We start from the raw sequence: 19,823 nt of genomic DNA on the forward strand, positions 1-19,823 counted from the left end.
CCAAAAGATTTTATTTCCGAGAGTTTGATTTCAGGATTTAGAGATCACAAGCATCTCGTTCATGACTCATGTTAGCTAAACCTAGTGAAGGAAGACTTGTTTATAGCTGGCATGTTACCTGATTTTTGATATGATGTTTCATAGCTGCTAAAACAACATTTTTTTCAGGTAAAAAATTTGCTTCTCAAGTAGAGTTTATGACCTTTCATAGTTCATGAACCTTTCACCAAGTCAGACTTCAGATATGTTTATTTAATGCCAGTTCAACTACAGTTCACATCTTATTTCATATTCAAAAGGTAGTAAAGTGGAAAAAATAAGGTAGACCTTAAAGGGGACATCACTGTGTGATGAATAAAATTATAACTCCGTTGTTCATATACCTAAACAGCATCTAAGCTGTTTTCTATCTGTTGAATTTATGTCTGGAAACAAGCAAAAATAGACCAGACTGATAAATCAGCCAGACCCATGTGTCTGACATTAGCTCATCACAGATGTATGATATCAGTGTATGTATTGACTGATAAACAAATACTGACATTTTTTTATTTAAACTTTCTCTCTTAAAAAAAATTGAACAGTACAAGATGTTTGCAAAATTGAGTGAGCTGGTCTTCAAGGCCATTTACACTAGCCTCTCATCAGTCTGCATTAGTGACTGCCCACCCCTAAAAACAGTCAACCTCAGTGAATTGAGTGGGTGAGAGAGAGAGACAGAGGGAGGGAGTGTGGGAGGGAGACAAAGAGAGACAGATTGTACAGCTGAGGGAGGCCACAGCAGAGAGAATAAGAGAAGATGACAAACAAAAAGAAATGGAAAAAAAAAACAGAGGTTTCCAAAGACTAATATCATACAACTTAATGAGTAAGTGACAGTGACAGCTCCATACTTCTCATTCTGCTCTCATCACAGTACACAGCTGCCTTAAATTAACCCTTTGGCAAAAAAAAAAAAAAAAAAATACAATTATGAATAAGTTGCTTTCCATCTTAAAGGTTGCAGAAATTCCCATTTATTTTCACATAATACAATCTGTATTATATGTGAAAATAATTATAAATACAATTAATGCATTCTAATGCCCAAACGTGTGAATTGCCTTTGCCTGCACTTGTAGGTAAATGTGCTCTGACTCTGTGTTTCTGAGCATGTCAGGGTTTAATTAAATGTAAAGAAATTTAATGCTGAACGCTACGGGCATGCATACATTATCAAAAGCACACAAAATACATGTGTGATCTGATGCATGAAACACACACAATCTAATACATGAACACACACACACACACAGCCATCCCATCTCGTCGTAGTGCTAGCTGTTTTCTTATCTCTCACCATCCCTCTTGTTTCTTTAGACATTTAGGTTCTCCTGTGGGCAACTTTAACTCGTCTATGTTGCTGTTTTCTTATTGTTTACACTGACGCTCGTTATTGCTGCTTTTGTCAAACAGACAAGGGGAACGCTGCCACATCTGCCTCCCTGTTGTTGACTTGGTAGTTTGCAGTGATGTTGTCTCATTCTGTTAAGCTGTTGTCTTGGAGCGGAGAGCACTCTCATAGTAATGACCCACTGAACCGAGACTCAAACAAAACTTATTGTTTATTTTTCTTCTTTGGGCTGTTAAGTACTGGCATTCTCTCACATATCAGTAATGATAGTAACGCAGTTCTTCAAATGTTTTCTTATGTGTTCATACAGTTTGTCATTAAAAAGCCATTAAGGCTGCAATAGACTGGAGACTGGGATGTTTCTCTCCATGCTGATAGGCTGAGAGGATACAGCGGCTTAAGACTCTGGAGAAATCTGAGCTAAATCAGCTCCTGACATAACAAATCCCAGTTTAACCCCTGCTGGCAGCAATATGTGAAACAGATCAGTCCTTATAAACCATGTGTGTGTTACGCAGAAAAAGGGAGAGAAAAAGCTGTGTGCCGTCCATTAGGATTTCAGTAGTATCTTTGAAAATACGGGAACATTAAATATATATTTAATATCTAATATGTATTAACATTTAATATCTTATTTTGTTTATAAATTTACAGTTACTTTATATACCAGAAGTCACTTAGAATATGTACCTTTACTTACTGAGAGTCCCTCCTCCCTGCTCAAAACAAACAAACAAACTAACTAAACAACTGGCTATGAAAGTCCCACTATTCCTCTAATATTTCTCATACATGAGCTTTAATCCTTGGGATATGAACAACATATTTGGATTTTCAATTACATTTTGAAAGTTTAAACTGGTCATCTACAAAACAATGCAACTATGATGGTCCATTCTCGTGCGTGCACAGGCAGTTTATCCTGTGAGTCCCGCTGCTTAAAATAGCTGCAAATTTCCTTTCGTGTGGTCCAGGCCCATGAATCACACATACACAAAGATGCCTTGAATATCTAAATCTGCAAAACTGCCAGCTGGCATGACCAAATGTGAAGTGACAGACAGACATTTGGAGGCACTGAAGAAGTATGTATGGGATGTTGTGTGCTGTAGCATTAAATGTTGAGGTTGCTGCATCTTAACTCCCTGAGTTTTCATTATTGATTATTTGTGGAATAAATTATAGGCATAAATCATTAATCATTAATTAATTAATTATTGAAAACAATTGGAAAAAATTACTGTATAGTTTATACTTTCATTAGGCTTGTATAATATGAATATTTGCTTGGCACAGTGTCACCTATGACTAACTGTAGTGTAGGTTTTTGCCAGGTTAGTGGTGAGAGTGAAAGCTTTCTGCCAAACTTCACCCATCTTATCATATGAATTATGTTCTTCATCTTGTGCATCAGAATCAGCAACTTTGTTTATGCATCAAAGCCTAACAGTTTGACTCAGGCATTTGCTGAGTCAGCTCTGTGGGAGGAAAAAAAAGTTGTATGGTTGCCGTATGGAACACAACCAAATACCATACTGGCAGATCCATTTACCTGTAGCCTTAGTCAACTTTGGGGAAAAAAGCAAAATGAAACAGTTTGCATAAAATTAGAACTGGCTAAAAAATATCTTGGAATAAACAAAGAAACAAATAGAAGTGAATTCATTGCCATATGGTTTAGGAATCACTGCCTAAAACACAGAGTTTCGTATTATAATAACCACCATCTGGCTAAACAGTGCAGTTGTGTTTGGCTGAGTTATGGTAGAATTGCAAACTCTAGACACTAAATTTGGTGGCTCAGAGTCTCTGATGATTCCAGATGGCTTTAAAGCAACCTGACAAAAACAATAGCAGGAGTATTTGGAACCACGATGAACAGCTGCAGTGTGTTGTTTAAAGGAAACAGTCTGTTAGCTTGTTTGGTGACAGCAGGCACAGAGTTGCGTGTACAACATCCTCAGGGCTCTGGTGCTAAACTCTGTGTTCATGTCTCCAAACAGTGTGGGTGCATGCTATAATGGTAAAGGGCCGTGACCATGGGGGTGTGTGGAGAACACTCACACTGCACATTATTAATCAGCAGCTCCATATTTTGCCTTTATTAATATATAGTCCAATTTTGGGAAAAGTTAACTTTGTGGCGTGTGTTCTGGACTCAACATTAGCTCCTAATAATGTTGTGCAGCAGCTAACCCCCCCCTTGATTGCAGGCCTTAAAGCCTGATTATGGTTATGCAGCATGGTGTGTAAAACTTATTTTATGTTTTTTCTTTTCTATCTAGTTACATAACCCATACACAAGAGACAATAATGCACAATAGCACTACAGGCAGTATGCTTTGTTGACATTTATAGCTGCTGAGTTTGCATTTTACACTCTTCAAGATAATCATTAGATGCTTTCACAGCGTTTCACTGACTCTCCCAGAGTCATTTTGCCATTTTTGTAACATTTAGATGAGAAGCAAAAAATATTTACAATGGCAAACCTCCTCTGACAGTAAGCTTTGTTACTGGCTCTGTATTTGCTCCGCATTTCCAAATCAGCAACAAATTTGACCATACATTGCTGACCTTGCTGACCACAGGCAATGAATCACTATGTCAAACTAAATGGAGAGTGATACACAACCTGTCTATTAAAACACACTTTGATGCTCAAGTTGTCAAAGTCTAATGCTGCTGGTGTTAGTCAGCAGCCTACAATGGCAGTAAGTTGTACTGTCAGCAAAATCATGCTTTGAACTGCTGTCCATCTGATCTCAGGTGGCCTCGTGCACAGAGCTGGTTTCATTAAAACAGCCCTGGGTGATCACAGAGAGTCATTACTGGGACAGTTGAGGGAGACCACAGGCTAAAAGCTGGGTCAGGTGCAGCCATTAGGTCAACCAAACACAACAACCAAACCTTTTCAACACACTGTAATAGCAACATCAGTATGAGCAACATCACACCATGCTGGGATATTGGAGACATATCTATATATCTATAGATATACATCTCTATATATCTGTTTATCTCTCTCTATACATAACCTTCATCCACAACATTAAAACCAATGACTGGTATTATGCTGTGGCTCATTGCTGTATGCTAACTGGAAGTCTACTACCTAACCATTTCGAGGTCTGCTGATATTCTTATTTGAATAATAGCTATTGACCCTTTTTATTCCAGGTGGCAGGCACACAAAGTTTGGAGTGCATCTGAATTTGTTTTAAAGTTTTATGACTTTTTATAAGAGTCCACGGCCATATTCCCTTTTGGCCACTTGGTGTGAAAAATGTGTTCGTTCCCTCATCAGTGTTTTCCACAACGTTTTGTGCTGTGTGTGTATTGCCATTAAAAGACAAACTAAACAAAAGGGGAGGCAGAGGAAAAAATAGGCTCTAACCCTGGTCAACTCTGCAAATGGACGTAATTATGACTCAGTAAACTGGCTTTGCACTAAGAAAAAAACTGAAGTTGAAGCAAAATGGTTGGTGTTTGTACTTGATTATTAAACTATTCAAGAACAATAAAAACTCAAAGAAATGTAAATTAATTTTTGTCCATCAACTAATTGATTATTCAACTTATCATTTCAGCAATAACTGACGTTTATACTCTCAGACTACACCCCTACAGACACGCTGTGCTTGATATTTTAGCTTCTGTTCTCTCTCTCGCTTGTTTCTCCCTGCTCCCTCTGACCAGCGTGAACTCTGTGAGCTGTGCTTACCGTGGGGAAATTCTGCTGCGTTAGCGAACAACACACAGATTCAACGAAATGCTTCTTCTGAATCCCCTCCAAGCTCATTTACACTGAGTACACTGGCAGTATAGGCACACACACAGATATAAACGCACAGCGAGAAACCCTGATGGCAGGTGATCCCTCACAGTAGAGGAGAGGGTGTTTTTCCCTTGAATAGTGAGATCCATCACTGACTGGAGAGTGAAGGAACTGTCAGTAAAAAGGAGGGCTGAGAATAGATGCATGTTTGGGAAGTCGGTGTAGAGGTAATTAAGGGAGCTTAGGCAGGGCAGTGAGGTTGATAGAGTTCAGAGCTCAAAATTATTTTTGCTCACAACATTGAACAGTACTCTTTCCAGAGCTGGTGATTGGGTGATTCAGTGTAATTGCTCTTCATGGCTTTGGTTTTGTGTCTGCTTCCACAGTGTCAGCACAATCTTAAATCACCTAAAAGTCTTTTCTGTTAAGTTATTGGCCCATTGCTTATCTGGGTTCACAAAGGCACTGCTTCAACTGCAGTGCTATCAGCACTGTGAACTAATTAAGAGTAAAATCAAAGAGTTTTCACTCAATGTGCGTGTCTGTGTGTTCTTTGTTCTTTTCTTTTCCAAACACAGACAGAATCTGTACATGCATTTCAGGGACGGACCTCATACATACCAGCATACACCCCACTGTGTCAGATGCACTACCTTTACAGAGATACTTATCCACTTACAATGAATAGTTAAAGAGGAGTGTGTGTTTGAATTAGCTTGATCGATACTGCAGCCATTAGTTATACTGGCAGCCTCTCGGGCTTGAGGAGCACCTATGTGGAAAGGGCTTCTCCCTGAATCCCAAGAATCAATGAGCTCTGTTACACTGGGCCATTATGCAGCCAATTACACATACACATAACCTACAGTGTATACAGTCGCTCATTTTGTGTGCACAGTGTGGTGTGGAGAGGAGGTCAGCAAACGTCTGCTCTGCTGATTTCCCATCCTCCACAATTGCTACACGCATTGCTTGAATATGAGTGTGTGTCGCGCTGAGCAATTGTTGAATGCTCTGAATCCACTTATGAAAAACTGATTCACACACACCATTGTATTCATCAGACGAAATGTCAGTGTCATTTTCAGGCGCCAGCATTACTGTACTGTTACTGAAAGCAGTCACCCTCTTGTACCCTGTCAGCGCTTGAAAGTTAAATGATAAAAATAATTAATATTCTTCACAGCCTGTAGTGGTGATACAAATCTGAGTCAAGCATGGAGCTCATTTCTAGCTCACACACGCACACAAGAGTACTATCATCATTTTGTGATGTAAGTGCAATTAAATCATAATACTCATAAATGCTCATCAATACTCTCCCCTTTACAGTCTCTTCTGTTGAAATGCTGCCTTACTAACAATGGCCTTGATCTATCAACCTCTGTTGTCTTCTCACAAAGGAACCGAATGGATGGAAGTTCATACATAAACTAAATGAGTCCAGACCACTTCTCCTGAGGGGAGTTTTGCACTTGTAGCATCAGGACATGGAAAGTTACGGCAACCAAAAGATGATTCTGTGTGCCCAATCACAGCTGGGTGTGGTCAAGTGTGGACTGTTGTAGTTGTGACCACACCAACATGTAGTTAAAGGTGAAACAGACTTTTCAACCCATAGAGTCTAATGCACACCTGCCTCTGGTTTGTATGTTGATCTGAATTTCTATTGTAATTTCATGACATCTGGATTCGCTGTTTTTCCACTAGCTTCTATAACTCATCCCACATACCAATAAGTAAGCAAACAATAATTGCTCTGAGCCATCAAATTTAGTGTCTCTTATCCATGATAGCTACCCATGCTTTATTCTGATGTTATTCCCTCTTTTTAGCTGTAATCCCAGCAATCAAACAATGCTACAGCTCTTTGGTCCTCCCAGTCTTCTCTCCCATCACCACACCACTCGACTGGCCTCACACTGTCAAGCTGCAGACATTTAACCCCCAATGCTCTCAGGCTTGTCAGATGTGGTGGTTGTTCAGGGCTGATAAAACCAGAAACTAGACAGAACAATGCTATTACATAACTCTTGAAAGATTTACCACCTCTGTCTAGACACGTGGAGTGAAATGCACGGCATACCGTTGAGCAGGGTCATGTTATTTTCAGTGGTTTTCATTATTCTAAATGTCAGTGTGATTCTGTTGTGGTTCAACTTCAGCTACAACAGGGAATTAATCAACCGATAGAAAAGGCCTTCAAACGTGCAAACTGCTGCGGATAACAAATATTGGTCAGAATAAAACATTTATCTTTAGTCAGACATGCTGGCATTATTGCTATGATTGAACTGTTTTCTCTCCGTGTTTATTTTGACTATTCATTTGTCCTTCCAAAGTGTCTACTTTGAATTATTTATGAAAGACACAAAGGACAAAGTCTGTAAATGCTTGTTTGTTTAGAAGTTATGCAGAAGTTTCTCTTCTCTGTTTAAGGGGTAGAAAATGTCAAGGCCTCGCTAGGACTCGTTATGAAAAATGTTAGAATTCACAATTCAACTTTAGATACGCTGCATCTATATAAAATGGTCTGCATGAGTTTGGCACACACCAAACACACCACGACACAAATTTCATAACAACAACCTTTTCACCCAAGACCTCTCCTTAGTCCCACTTCAGAGACTGAATGAGAAAGACAGAACATACCTTGAAACATTACTTGTCTTTCAAAATTCCCATCCTTGTGAAATATTACTGAAAAAATAGCAGTTATGCAAATGTATTAACAATTTTACTGTCAATACTAATCTAGTTACTAAGCTCCTCAAGACAGCGTCACTTAAAATGACATAAAAATCAGTACTGACTGGCTCGTCAGACTCGTCACCTGAGCCGGGATAATGATATAATTTATATTTACTGGAGAGAATTGGAGTAGATTGATCACATCACTCACTTCATCATTTGCAGAAGAACTACTCTCCAAAATGACCTGGTTTATGAAATTGTTATCAATCTGTCTGTCCATCTCTCTCTCTTTCACGTACACACTCATACATGCAACTGTCACAGGAGAATGACACAACAGTCTTTGTCTCACAGAGGAGATGGTATGTTTTAGGTAGGTCAGAGGTCAGTGTGGAGGAACAAGAGGAGACAAAGAATGATTTAACCAAGCTCCCACTCTGAATTATAAACAGTCACCGTGACCTGGGAGGGAGGGAAGTCAAAGGAAATAACAAAACAGACACGTCAGACAATTCACCAAGAGTCATGAAGAGGAACCGTCTGTAAACTTAAGGCCATATTTGTTTGACCTTTTGTGTCTTGTTTTATAGGTGTTCTCTGCTTAGAGAAATGCATGTTATTTAGTTCAGTTCAGCTGAGGAGAAGCTTGGGAGCAATCAGTGAGAAGGAGCATGCAAATAAAAATCCCTCTTATTTCAGCATCTCTACATTTTGACTTGTTTTGGGGGTATTCTAATGTCAGACAAATTCTATCGCTGATCCATGTTTTTCATAACCCTTCTTCTCTTGCAGCAAATTTAGACAGTTTTAGTCAGTGGCTGCAGAATGAGCTGCTGCCTTAGTAAGTCAGACACTACTCACGAGCAAGTGCTATGAGTATCTAAACATAGGCATAAAAAAGTTTAATAATAGTGTGGTCATTGCAATTGGATCTTGTACTGATAGATATTCTGGCGGAAAACAGGTGAACATTTTACTGATATGTTAAGTATCAACCCATTTGTGACTTAACATAAATTAACAACATATCCTTATTATGAGTGACCCCCTTCCCCTATCCTTTAAAAGCTAAGGGTTGACTGAATTTATACAGTTTGACATCTGAGATAAAACTTGAGAGACTTGAGACGCAGATAATCCACGGATCAAATCTAGATCCAGAAAACTGATTTATTTCTCACTGGAGAAATTAACATTTTATCCATTGGAGAATTAACTTGCTAAGTGGTTTCTCAGAGTGATCCATTAAAGCCAAAATCCAGTGACACATCTGGAGCAACGGCAGTGCAATACCTTATTGATCTGTCAACAGGTCATGAAGAACCAACAGGGTCAGAGGAGGATAGCGAGATCGAAAGGACCAAGTGGGAGAGGATGAGGATAAAAGAAATTCTGTAATTGGTTTGCAATCAGAGATACCGCATGACTCTGAGTATCTACAAATAAAAGAAAGGAGGAGGAGGAATGGAGAGAATAATAAGGGGATAGTGAGTGCAGAGATAGAGAAATAGTCGAGGGGGAGCAGCAGAAGGAGTGGCTGAACTAAGGCTGAGATTAAAAAGTGATGGCAGTCATGATGGAGGACAGGAGATGTGTGGAGATCAGGAGAGGTGTGAGCTGAGGAGAGAGGAGAGACAGAGGAAGGGGGAAAGGGTGAGAGGGGGGTGAGAAGGGGTGAGAAGGGGTGAGGGGGGTGGGAGGTGGGGGAGCACTTTTGCAGCACAATCTCATTTGTTATGCTTCACAAGGCGCCTTGGCTTCTAGCAGAGCGAGAACTCACAGAAAGTTTTCCACACCCTTATTTCCAGCGTCAGTGTGAATTTAGAAAACTCAGAAGCCCCAGCAGTAGCCACAGCTTGCAGCAGCACATTGTACCGTGCTGACAGTTTGACTTGTGGGTTTTTGAAAGCTGACTCTGACGCTGATAGGGCTGGCAGAAGACTCAATATCATCATTTACTGCTGCTCATTACAATCAGATCAATAATAAGAAAACATATCTGGTAGATAGAATACTCAGGCATGAAAAAATAATGAGGTTAATTTTAGTAAAACATCAATTTCTTAAATATGTAAAAACAAATACATGAAAATGATTGGATTTTTTTTCTGGTAGAGCTCTAAAATAATTTGATTCAGTGAGACAGTCATGTGACTGTGTGATTTTGCACATTTGGGCACCTCTAGATCATAATATAGAGCTAATACACTGATAACTATCACAATAAAATTCAGTTCCTTAAGTATTTTCTTCTCATTTTTGGCAGGTGAAGGTTAAAGTTAACAGAAAAAGAAAGAAACAAAAAGGAGAGACCAAACATAAATAAATAATAAATACTTAATTTTCAAAGGCACGTTTCTCTTCCAGTTGCAGGATAAGGTAATCAGTAGTAATTAGTTGAAAAAAAATCTCATTTATTAATTCTTACATTTCAGATCCTCATTTTCTTAAAAATAACTCCAGACTCCATGAACTTCATAGGCAATTTAGCTGCATGTTTCTGAATCCTCAAATAAGTCAATTTTTTTCTTGTAGGCATTTCATGTACTACTAAACATAAAATCTATTATTTGTGGATGGTAACTCTGAATGGCTACCTTTTTCCATTGCTCTTTTGTTGTTGCTGATAAACCCTGTAGCAGTTTTATATCCTTTTTGTATCTCAGCTCATTGTTTGGCCCAAATACAGGGTATGAAACCTGAGTAGTAACATCTATGGTGCATATCTGTGCACAGGGTTTGCCAGTTATTTTACAAAGTCAATCTTGGACAGTCCCAAAACACATGCATAGATTTGCATTAGAGCCATGCTGGCTGCAGCAGTGTGATGCTGATCCCTGATAACCTTTGTTCAAAAACTAGATAACATATCCCCACTTGTATCTGAAAATTGAATTGGCTGTTGTACATAAGGGAAATATACAAATCTGTCCTCAGGCCTCTCATGACCACTCCATGACCTCCTTTCCTTCTCTTTAATATACATGTTATTGCTTTCGTAGAGCCAAACACGTTTAACATCTACAAAAAGTCTTGGGAAATGATCTTAAACTCTGCGCTGAATTTCAGGAGACCTGATTCTGTTGCCAGTGAATCCTCATTCAGATTGAAAAAACATTGCACTAAAACATATCAAAACAAACCTTTATCCATGTTAATCGCTGTAACAACCACCTGAACAATTCAACTGAATCATGAACCTCAATCTTTTGCCATATTTTCATCATCTGATATACACAAGGGTCATCTTTGGCTACTATCCTCTTAACACTCAATTCATTGGTCATTGCATTTAAAATTTCCTCCCATCCGCATTGTTTTAAAATAGGGAACATGATTCCATCAATGCATATCATCATCTGCTGAAAGCGAGATCAAATCAAATCAAATCATGATTTACTTGTGATGATTTTGAAAGTTCTTGTGTCCTAAGTATGCTATTGTCTCTTATTATATATATTATATATTATACCTCCTGGGGTATTAAAATTTAAACGGATTACTGGAGTCCTGTGTATATTTGGTTTATAACCCAACAGTGCCCCATACATTTCCAATAGGACCATCATTTGTGGAGATTACTGTGAGGGTTGTCCCAGATATCATCTGCAAACAACAAGCAGTTTCTGTTCTACCCCAGTGACTTCAATATCTTTCATAGTGTTGTGTCATGTTATTATTTGACTTAAAGCCTCAATAAGCAGTGCTAAGAGAAGAGGCAAGATTGGGCGGCCCCTGCCTCTCTCCTCTCTCTAAGATAAATGAACATAACCGTTTCTCATTAATGGTGATTGTTGTGAGGGCTTATTTTACAGTGCATGGATTTGTCTAATAAAAGTGTGACAAAAACCAGATTTTCTTTGCAGCTTTTACAGAAAAAAGCATCTAACTAAATCAATAAGGCCTTTTCTGCATCTAATCCCAACAGCTTTTCTTCCATTTACACAGATGAGTCTCATGTGGGGTTCTCCTCATGTTGCCCTGGGTTTGTCTTTGTTGAATGAAGCGTGTTTGATCTAGGGATGAAGGTAGTAGCGTTAGGCATTTATTCCTTGTAGAAAACATGACCTAACAAAATGAATCTCAACAACCGCCTCTGCCGTTTTGACATTGCTACCCTGCTGAGATCAGAGCTAAATGCTATGGCAGAGTGTTCCTTTTACAGATTGGCACTTAATAGCAGGGTGATTAAAAGTTCTTATGTAGCTGTGGTATGGGAGGCACCTCTAGTGTGTTAGAGGGTAAAAAGTTTGTCAGCTTCACTGGAATATACCCAGTGATTGATCCTGGGTCTGAGGTACATCAACAAATCCTGTTATCTCACCATAATTACAGTGTCTTCTGTGTTGTAATGATGGAAAGGAGAACCAAAAAGGCAAAAAATTAGAACCATCTGTTACAATACCATGCTGGTTCTAAAAGCTAAAAGGGAAAGTAATATATTCTGTGGAGGAGACAACACATTATTCAGTGGGTCACATCTTAGACAAACAGTCAAACAGTGAGTTAATTTGGGATGGATTAAAAACATATACACACGTTAAGGTTAAGATCTCATGGTAAAACTTCTCACTGTCAGGTTAAGCTTAGCAGCTGGTGACTCCATGTGTATCTGAGCAGACACATAACAGTCCACACAGAGGTTTTATCAATGATACAAACTGATGAATTGGCAACAACCATGAAAACTGCATTAAAATAAATGAGGGCACTAGTAGCACAGGACAGAGCAATAGAAGCGAAGTGATAGGTATACAAAACTTTTCTTGTAGATCTTTTCAGTGTCACACACAGACGCACTTACACACAGACTTAGATGGTACCTGTTTGTAGCAGTCATGTCAGTTAATCAATAGTCTGTAACTGAAGGAGTGTAGGCAGGATTGATGAGATTGGCAGGTAGAGAGGACAGTGGAAAGCACTAATGAGGCAGAGAACATCATTGATCCATTGCTTGAGACTCATTTCATGACATACAGTGGCAAGAAAGAGCATCTACATTTATGTATAAATCTGTCTGTCTTCTTCATCTAAGTTACAGTAATGAACAAACAATCTATGCTGATGAGAATGGGAAAATATTGTTATCCCCTCGTGGAAGTTACTCTGTTACAACTGCACAATACACTGTTAGGAAAGAGGAAGTAAATAAGTCAAAAAGTAAAAAACTACTATAAAACAGTAATGATGATAAATACCCAGGAAGTGAACTGAAAAAAAAAAATGTAAAAAGTAATGTGTGAGGTGGAATCGTCAGGCTTCTTTAATACTTGAATACAGCAGGTCCAGGGTCCTGTGACCTCTGGTAGTGCAGTCCACAAAATGAGTGAAAGTGTGGAGAGCCTGTCCAGTTGAAGTCCCTGCAGATCATGAAGAAAGCAGTGCAGAGTCTGGAGTGTCGCGGTAACATAGTAGATGACGTCATACATGGTTGCCTGGTTAGCAGACGGGTGGTGGGGGGGAGTGTAAACAACAACCAAGATGGCATGTGACAACCTCTTCTGGGAATTTAGTATGAACGTCGCCCCATGGCTAACAGTTCAATGTCTGGGTTCCACTCACTTCACAGAAGTACCTTCGATTCCAGACCAGACCAAAGACCAGAACTCTCTTTACTAGCATGTTTGTCCACCATTAGACAAACTGTCTATAATTGGAGACAATTTAGTTCTGTGGCTACTCTCCTCAGAAGTGGGAGTCCAGCCATGATGTCTTCAAAGTCACAAGGCAGAATGATCAGTGAGGCTAAAAAGAAGCCCAGAGTAACAGCTGAAGGTTTAAAGGAATCATTGGTTGACAGCTGGTAAACATCTCTGTCCATGAGTCTACCATACACATAGTATGGCGCATGGCTGCATAGAGCATGTGGCCAAGGACATGGACACCACAGAGGAAACTGTTGCTCTCCAAAAAGAACATCACTGTGCACCTGAAGCTTGCCAAAGAGCATCTTGGCACTCCACAACACTACTGGGAAAATGTGTGCTCTGAGCTGATGAAACTAAGGGTGAATAGCTTGGAAAGAACACGCAGCACAATGTATGGTGTGAAGGGGGCACTGCATACCAACATGAGCACATAAGGTTGTGCGGGTTTGCTCTGCAGCTACTTGAAGAACTTATTTAAAGTTATTTTTGCCAAAGAAGATTTCACCATTTATTAAATCCAAGCATGAACTTTTTCCGCCAGCGTTGTGAATATTTAATGGGTGTGTTCAATAAAGACATGAAAGGTTATAACTGTTTGTTATTAGCTTAAACACATTGTGTTCAGCCAAGACTTTATATCACATTTTATGATTATAAATTAATGGAGAAAACCAGGTCAGTCCAAAGGGTTCACGTCCTTTTTTGCCACTGTATGTATAACTGTACATCCTTATTACATTATGTACTATACTGTGTTGTTCCCTACAACTGTACCATACTGTGTAAGATTAAAAGTTGGTTGTGAGTAAAACCAGCTCTAGTTCCATATATTTTTGTTTGTTTTTATCCATTTACATTCCCTGGTTCAATTACATGTTAGCAAGTGTGACCACAGTCTGTTGACAGGAGTTGGTCTGTCAATAAGGATGTCTTACAGCAATAACACAGAGGGGCATCTTATAATGTCATTGTGGCAACGGCAGTGTTGTGCTGTACCCATAAATACAGTACAGAAACCCTGGAGATCGATCCTTGAGGGACTGCCGCTGTCTCCAGCATTTCAGGGTTCAGGGATTCCTATTTCCATGGTTACCACAAAAGCTGACATAGCAGCCAGTTATTATGATGGCATCTGAGCATGGCTGAATGTGCCTCTTAAACTAGCAGTCATGGGTCTTGGAGTAATAAAAACTTTTTCATATAAACCCATACAATACACAATTCCTGAGGTATAATATAACATATCCTGTGCTAATAAAGACAACCATGAATAATGCTTCTTATAGTTCTGTGGGTTATGTAGTTAGTTTTACCTACGTATCAGTTTTTTCAGCACTGTTAATTAGAGGTCATCACTCTAATCCAGAGAAGGGGAGACACAGAGCTATGGCTTTGCCTGTTTATTGTTGCCTAGTTATTTTTTATTAGTCACCTGGAAACTAAATAGCTTTACTGCTCTGAAAATGCCATGGTTAGAGAACTTTTCAAAGACAATACATTTACATATTCAAAACCACAGATGTTCCCTTTGAATGGAACATGTGTAGGCTCTTGTGTTAGGGTTGGTTTTAATTTATGAGAAAGATGTATTAGAGGTTATTCGTAGACTAAATGTTGCTGGGCTTGTTAGTTCATATCTGTCTGTCTACAGTGTGTCTGTCTGAGTTAAGCAGATTAACCTGCAGGAGTTTCTGTTATGTATTCATGCTGTGTTTTCAGCTGACACAATTGAAATAAATTTGTAATGAGTTGAGAGGAATGGAAAGTGTTTCCTAATATCTTAGATACAGACCAGACACAGACTCATCTGTCAAGCTGCAAAATAATTTTTTTTTTACAAATCCATCAGATGGTGAAGGCTATCCAGTGGCTGGAGATGTGTCAGTCTGAATCAATTAGCAGACTGAGAACACCCTCCTTATACCCACATCACTAACATGGCTAAAAACAACTGCAGCTGTAACCTTTACCTGTAGGAGCCCATGTCAATATGTCTACACCGCTGCTTTTACTTTTCTGTAGGTGGTGCAGGATGGCATGTGTCCAACTTGTGTGATAATAACAGAGTAGCTCCTGCTGTTCCCAGAGTGTGTAGCTTTGCTAAATGTGAACGAGTAGGTTTGTGAGTATGAGAGTGAGACACAAACCAGTTCCATGAGGTGTTTCACACAAAGAAAATGAAAAATAAAAATTCAATGTTGCCCTAGCTTCTAAACGCTACCTTCTGTGCCCTGAACTTATTGTGCACCACTGTAGCTCATGCATCTGTGGCAAGCTTATTTTGTCACAGATGCACACACATAACAGTATTTTCCACTGAAAGGGTCTGTGCACCATTAAAACGGTATAACATATTTTCCTAACCACTTGAAAAAAATGCCTAGCACACTGCACACACAGGCCAACCAGTGAACTAAACACATGCTATTAAGGACACATTGACACTGTAAGCTTTCAAACACAATCCCTCATATTGAAGTATGTGATTCAACAGAGCTGGGCGTTGCAGGATGAATGTAGTGTAGTTTGAGGCTTCTGACTGTTTCATGCTTCATTCAGAAATGAATGCAACAGACTGGGTGCTACACACCAAAGAAGATTTGAAACAACTCAGTTTAGAAATCACTGAACATACTCCTCTCTGAATAAGGACTCTGGCCAAAAGCAGTGTTGTTCTCTGTGTGTGTGCGCGCGTGTGTGTTTACTTTGTTATCTGATTGGCAAGCAAGAAGGAATTAAGATTAATCAGGTATTAAGGAAACTATGTTGAGAGCATTTTGCGTCTGAAGAGGTACATGATAAAGAATGGGTGTTGAATGTGTGTGTTCTCTATGTTACAGTGTCTGTTGGGCCAGGGGAGAAGTACAAAGTGAAACTAAGGATTTAAATAGGGAAAATAAACAAGAGCTTGCTGATGCAACTGTGCTGAAATTTACTTCACTAAAATTCAACTTGGATTCTTATTTATTAGTTCATTCCCCTATCATTTTTAATCAGATAGAAAAGAAAAAAGTGGGGTGGTTGTAGGGGGTATGAACTTTTTGGGTTTCTGAAGTGTGGCATGCCACAAAAAAAACCAAACTCTGTCATAAAGAGACAGAGACAGAGACAGAGAGCAGAGTCCAGTCTGCCTGGTCTGATGAAACAGTAAGCAGAGGCTCGCTCTCCTTATCTCTCAATTGCTTTGTTCATGGAAACAAATCTGTTATATTACATTTCTCTCTCTCTCTCTCTCTCTCTCTCTCTCTCTCTCTCTCTCACACACACACACACACACACACACACACACACACACACACACACACACACACACACACACACACACACACACACACAATTGTACTTCTATCTTTGTGAGGACACTCATTGACAAAATGCATTCCCTAGCCCCTTATTCTAACCTTAACCATCTCTCCCAAAATATCTCGACTCAATCTGGTCGAAGTACACACACACCCACCCCCCGCCCCCACCCACACATACACACACATAGCGAAACAGGTAATATAATTTCTGACTGCCGTATCCTCTACACACAGACTGCCATTAACTCAGGAGAAATGGTGGGATCCCTCATGTGTATGTGTCAGCATGTTGCAGACATATAAGCGTATGCATTTCTGTGCAAACGGTTGGCTTTTTTTTAGACAGCACCTCAGTATGATATCAGTACTATGCTATCGTGTTGATAATCAACATGAGTGCATGCACATATAAATGTAGAGTTGTTATCTTCCATGGCTATGCTCGAAATCACACCCTATTTATGCGGTGCACTACATTTACCGTCTGCTCGGCCCTGCCAGCTGTCAATCAAATGTGGACGCTGACAAGAAGCAGTACCAGTTTATTTAATGTGTTTTCTTGAGGTCTAAAAAGAAGTAGGTGCCTCGGTCTTTTACAGATAGCCATTACTGTTCTTCACATTTGTCCCTGAATTGAATTTTCTACCTCCAGGAACCAGCAAAGACGGCAACGCGATGCAAATCTTGGCTCAAGACATCTTTTCATAAAACTATAGCTTATGTCACTGACAGTCTCCATAGTCTCTCAACTACATAATTATCTGTGTGTATAAGAAACCGTTATTCTCTTGTATAACTATGGACAAAAGGCTTTTTAGCATGCATATCATCTGTCTGTTCAAATACATGAGCTGTCATTCCATCTTGTGTTGTCAGCAGTGTTAAGATAAAAGACAAGTATGACAAGTGATGCTGTTCTAGCCCTTTCTTCTTTCTCATCTCATGTCAACAGTTTAACATGTTGAAAGGCAGGAGCTGTGCTTTGAGTTGACAAGGTCTGGGTTTACTGTGCGTTTAAATGAAAGCTTTCATCTGATGCACAATATGACACGCACTGAGAAACAAATCAGAAGAGCGCAGAGTCCCTCCCATGAGTATGATTAGCGTGTACATGCTGCAGAGAAACAAGGAACAAAAAGAGAGACAGACAGGTGAACGACTGGACATGCACGCAAGTGGGAGGGTTCTCCTTTCAGGCAGTATGGTCTGACGGGGTTTGCCCTGATGGCAACTGCCAGTCAGTCGCTCTCAGCTCTTTATTAGGTTAGAGCTATCACAGAGGACCAGGTGGCCAACAGGCTGCAGGCAGTCCACTTCTGGGAAAAACACACATACACACGCACACAAACACACTTTGCACGCACACCCAGATTTGCAAATACAGATGCATGCACACATCCACACAAAGGAATAAAAACTAGTTGGTGCACACAAACACAAACACAGTCACTGACTCTAGTGCACGTTTGAAAAAAAGGGGCAATTTACAGCCAGATCTTGCACAAGTCACCTTCTGTACACATCAGAGTATATCTGAGACACAGGAGGGGATGAAAATGAGGAAGGACCAGCATCAATTTAGCTGAATGACGACAACCCTGCCGAATTATTCTCCTGTCTCCCATACAGCTTCGCTTGATTAAACTAATATGCCACCAAGGCGGTCTTACTTTCCTTGTAATCAAACACACTCTCTGTCTGTGTGTGTCTCATTCGCTCATGTTATTTTGGCCATTTCTGTCCATCTGTCTCAATGTCGTCTTCCAATTTTTATATGCTACTCCCTTATGTCTCCTCTCACTTCTTTCCCTTGGTGGCACACGCATGTCCCTCGCCTCTTGTCTCTTCTGCAGTCCCCTGTATGCTTCTCTCTCTTAATGTATTTAATAACCAACAGTATTAACCACTGCAATTATGTTAATACAACTCCCTAATTAAATCTCTTTGCTAACCAGGATCCTGTTAGCTGTTTTCTGCTAATTTAAGATTCATCTTTCATTTGTTAAATGTTTAAAACTGTGAGATGTTGCTGTGGGACAACACACATACTGACATGCATCTCCACAGTAAATACATGTGTATAATAGAGGACATATACAAACACACACATCCACATATGCCAATTGTACATTCATGCGTGTACTCATGAATGAAAGCAAGGTCTCTCACTGCCTCTGTCACCCTCAAAATACAAACAAGCAAAAAAAAAAAAAGATTACATCTTGAGTTTTTTTGTAATTTTTTATAATTTGGAGCTATTGAGAACATGAAAACCACTGAGAGGAGCTCTATAAATGATTTAAAACAAAGTAGACATGACTGAAATGTCTAAAAGTCCTGAATGTGTCTCCTGGGAGATGTGTTGTACAACCAAACAGAATATCTTGTTTCCTGTTTAACCTTGCTCTTCTCAACTCTGTGATTCTCATCTTGCTTTGATTCTATTGCTGTCTTTTATTTCCTTCCATACTGCATTTGTCTTTTGCTTCAACTCTTTCCTCTTCAGTGAGGTGAATTAATAGCTGAACTGAGCAACAAAATACTTATTTCCAGTGAAACCTTTGGCCTCAGTGGGAGAGTATGAAGATAAGAGCAGAGGGAAAAGGACAACTGCGAAGGTGAAATATAGATAGAGGGAAAAAATATAGGAAATATAGGAATTATGGAAACATTATTTGCTTCTGGACACATCAGTGGTTATGTTTCTGGCATTATCAGGACTTTCAACATCATATAACCTTCACCAGGTGACCTGCTTCGTATCCAGATTGCTAAGTCAGTCTTCCATGGTGCTCTTCTCTTGAGCATTTTGAAAGCTCTCTACCACTTCACTGCTGCTGCTGATGCCCATCAAGATGAAGGCTTGTCAGACAGACATCAGGCAGCAAAACCCCTGAATCCAACCACTAATGGAAAGCTCCTTGCTGTAAAGCCATTTTTTCCATGTTCAATAACCAGCCCCTTGTACTTGGCCGGTTTCCTTTCAAAGGCATCATCCATGTGAT

Source organism: Toxotes jaculatrix, chromosome 4, assembly GCF_017976425.1.
Source record: "Toxotes jaculatrix isolate fToxJac2 chromosome 4, fToxJac2.pri, whole genome shotgun sequence".
Lineage (NCBI taxonomy): Eukaryota > Metazoa > Chordata > Actinopteri > Toxotidae > Toxotes > Toxotes jaculatrix.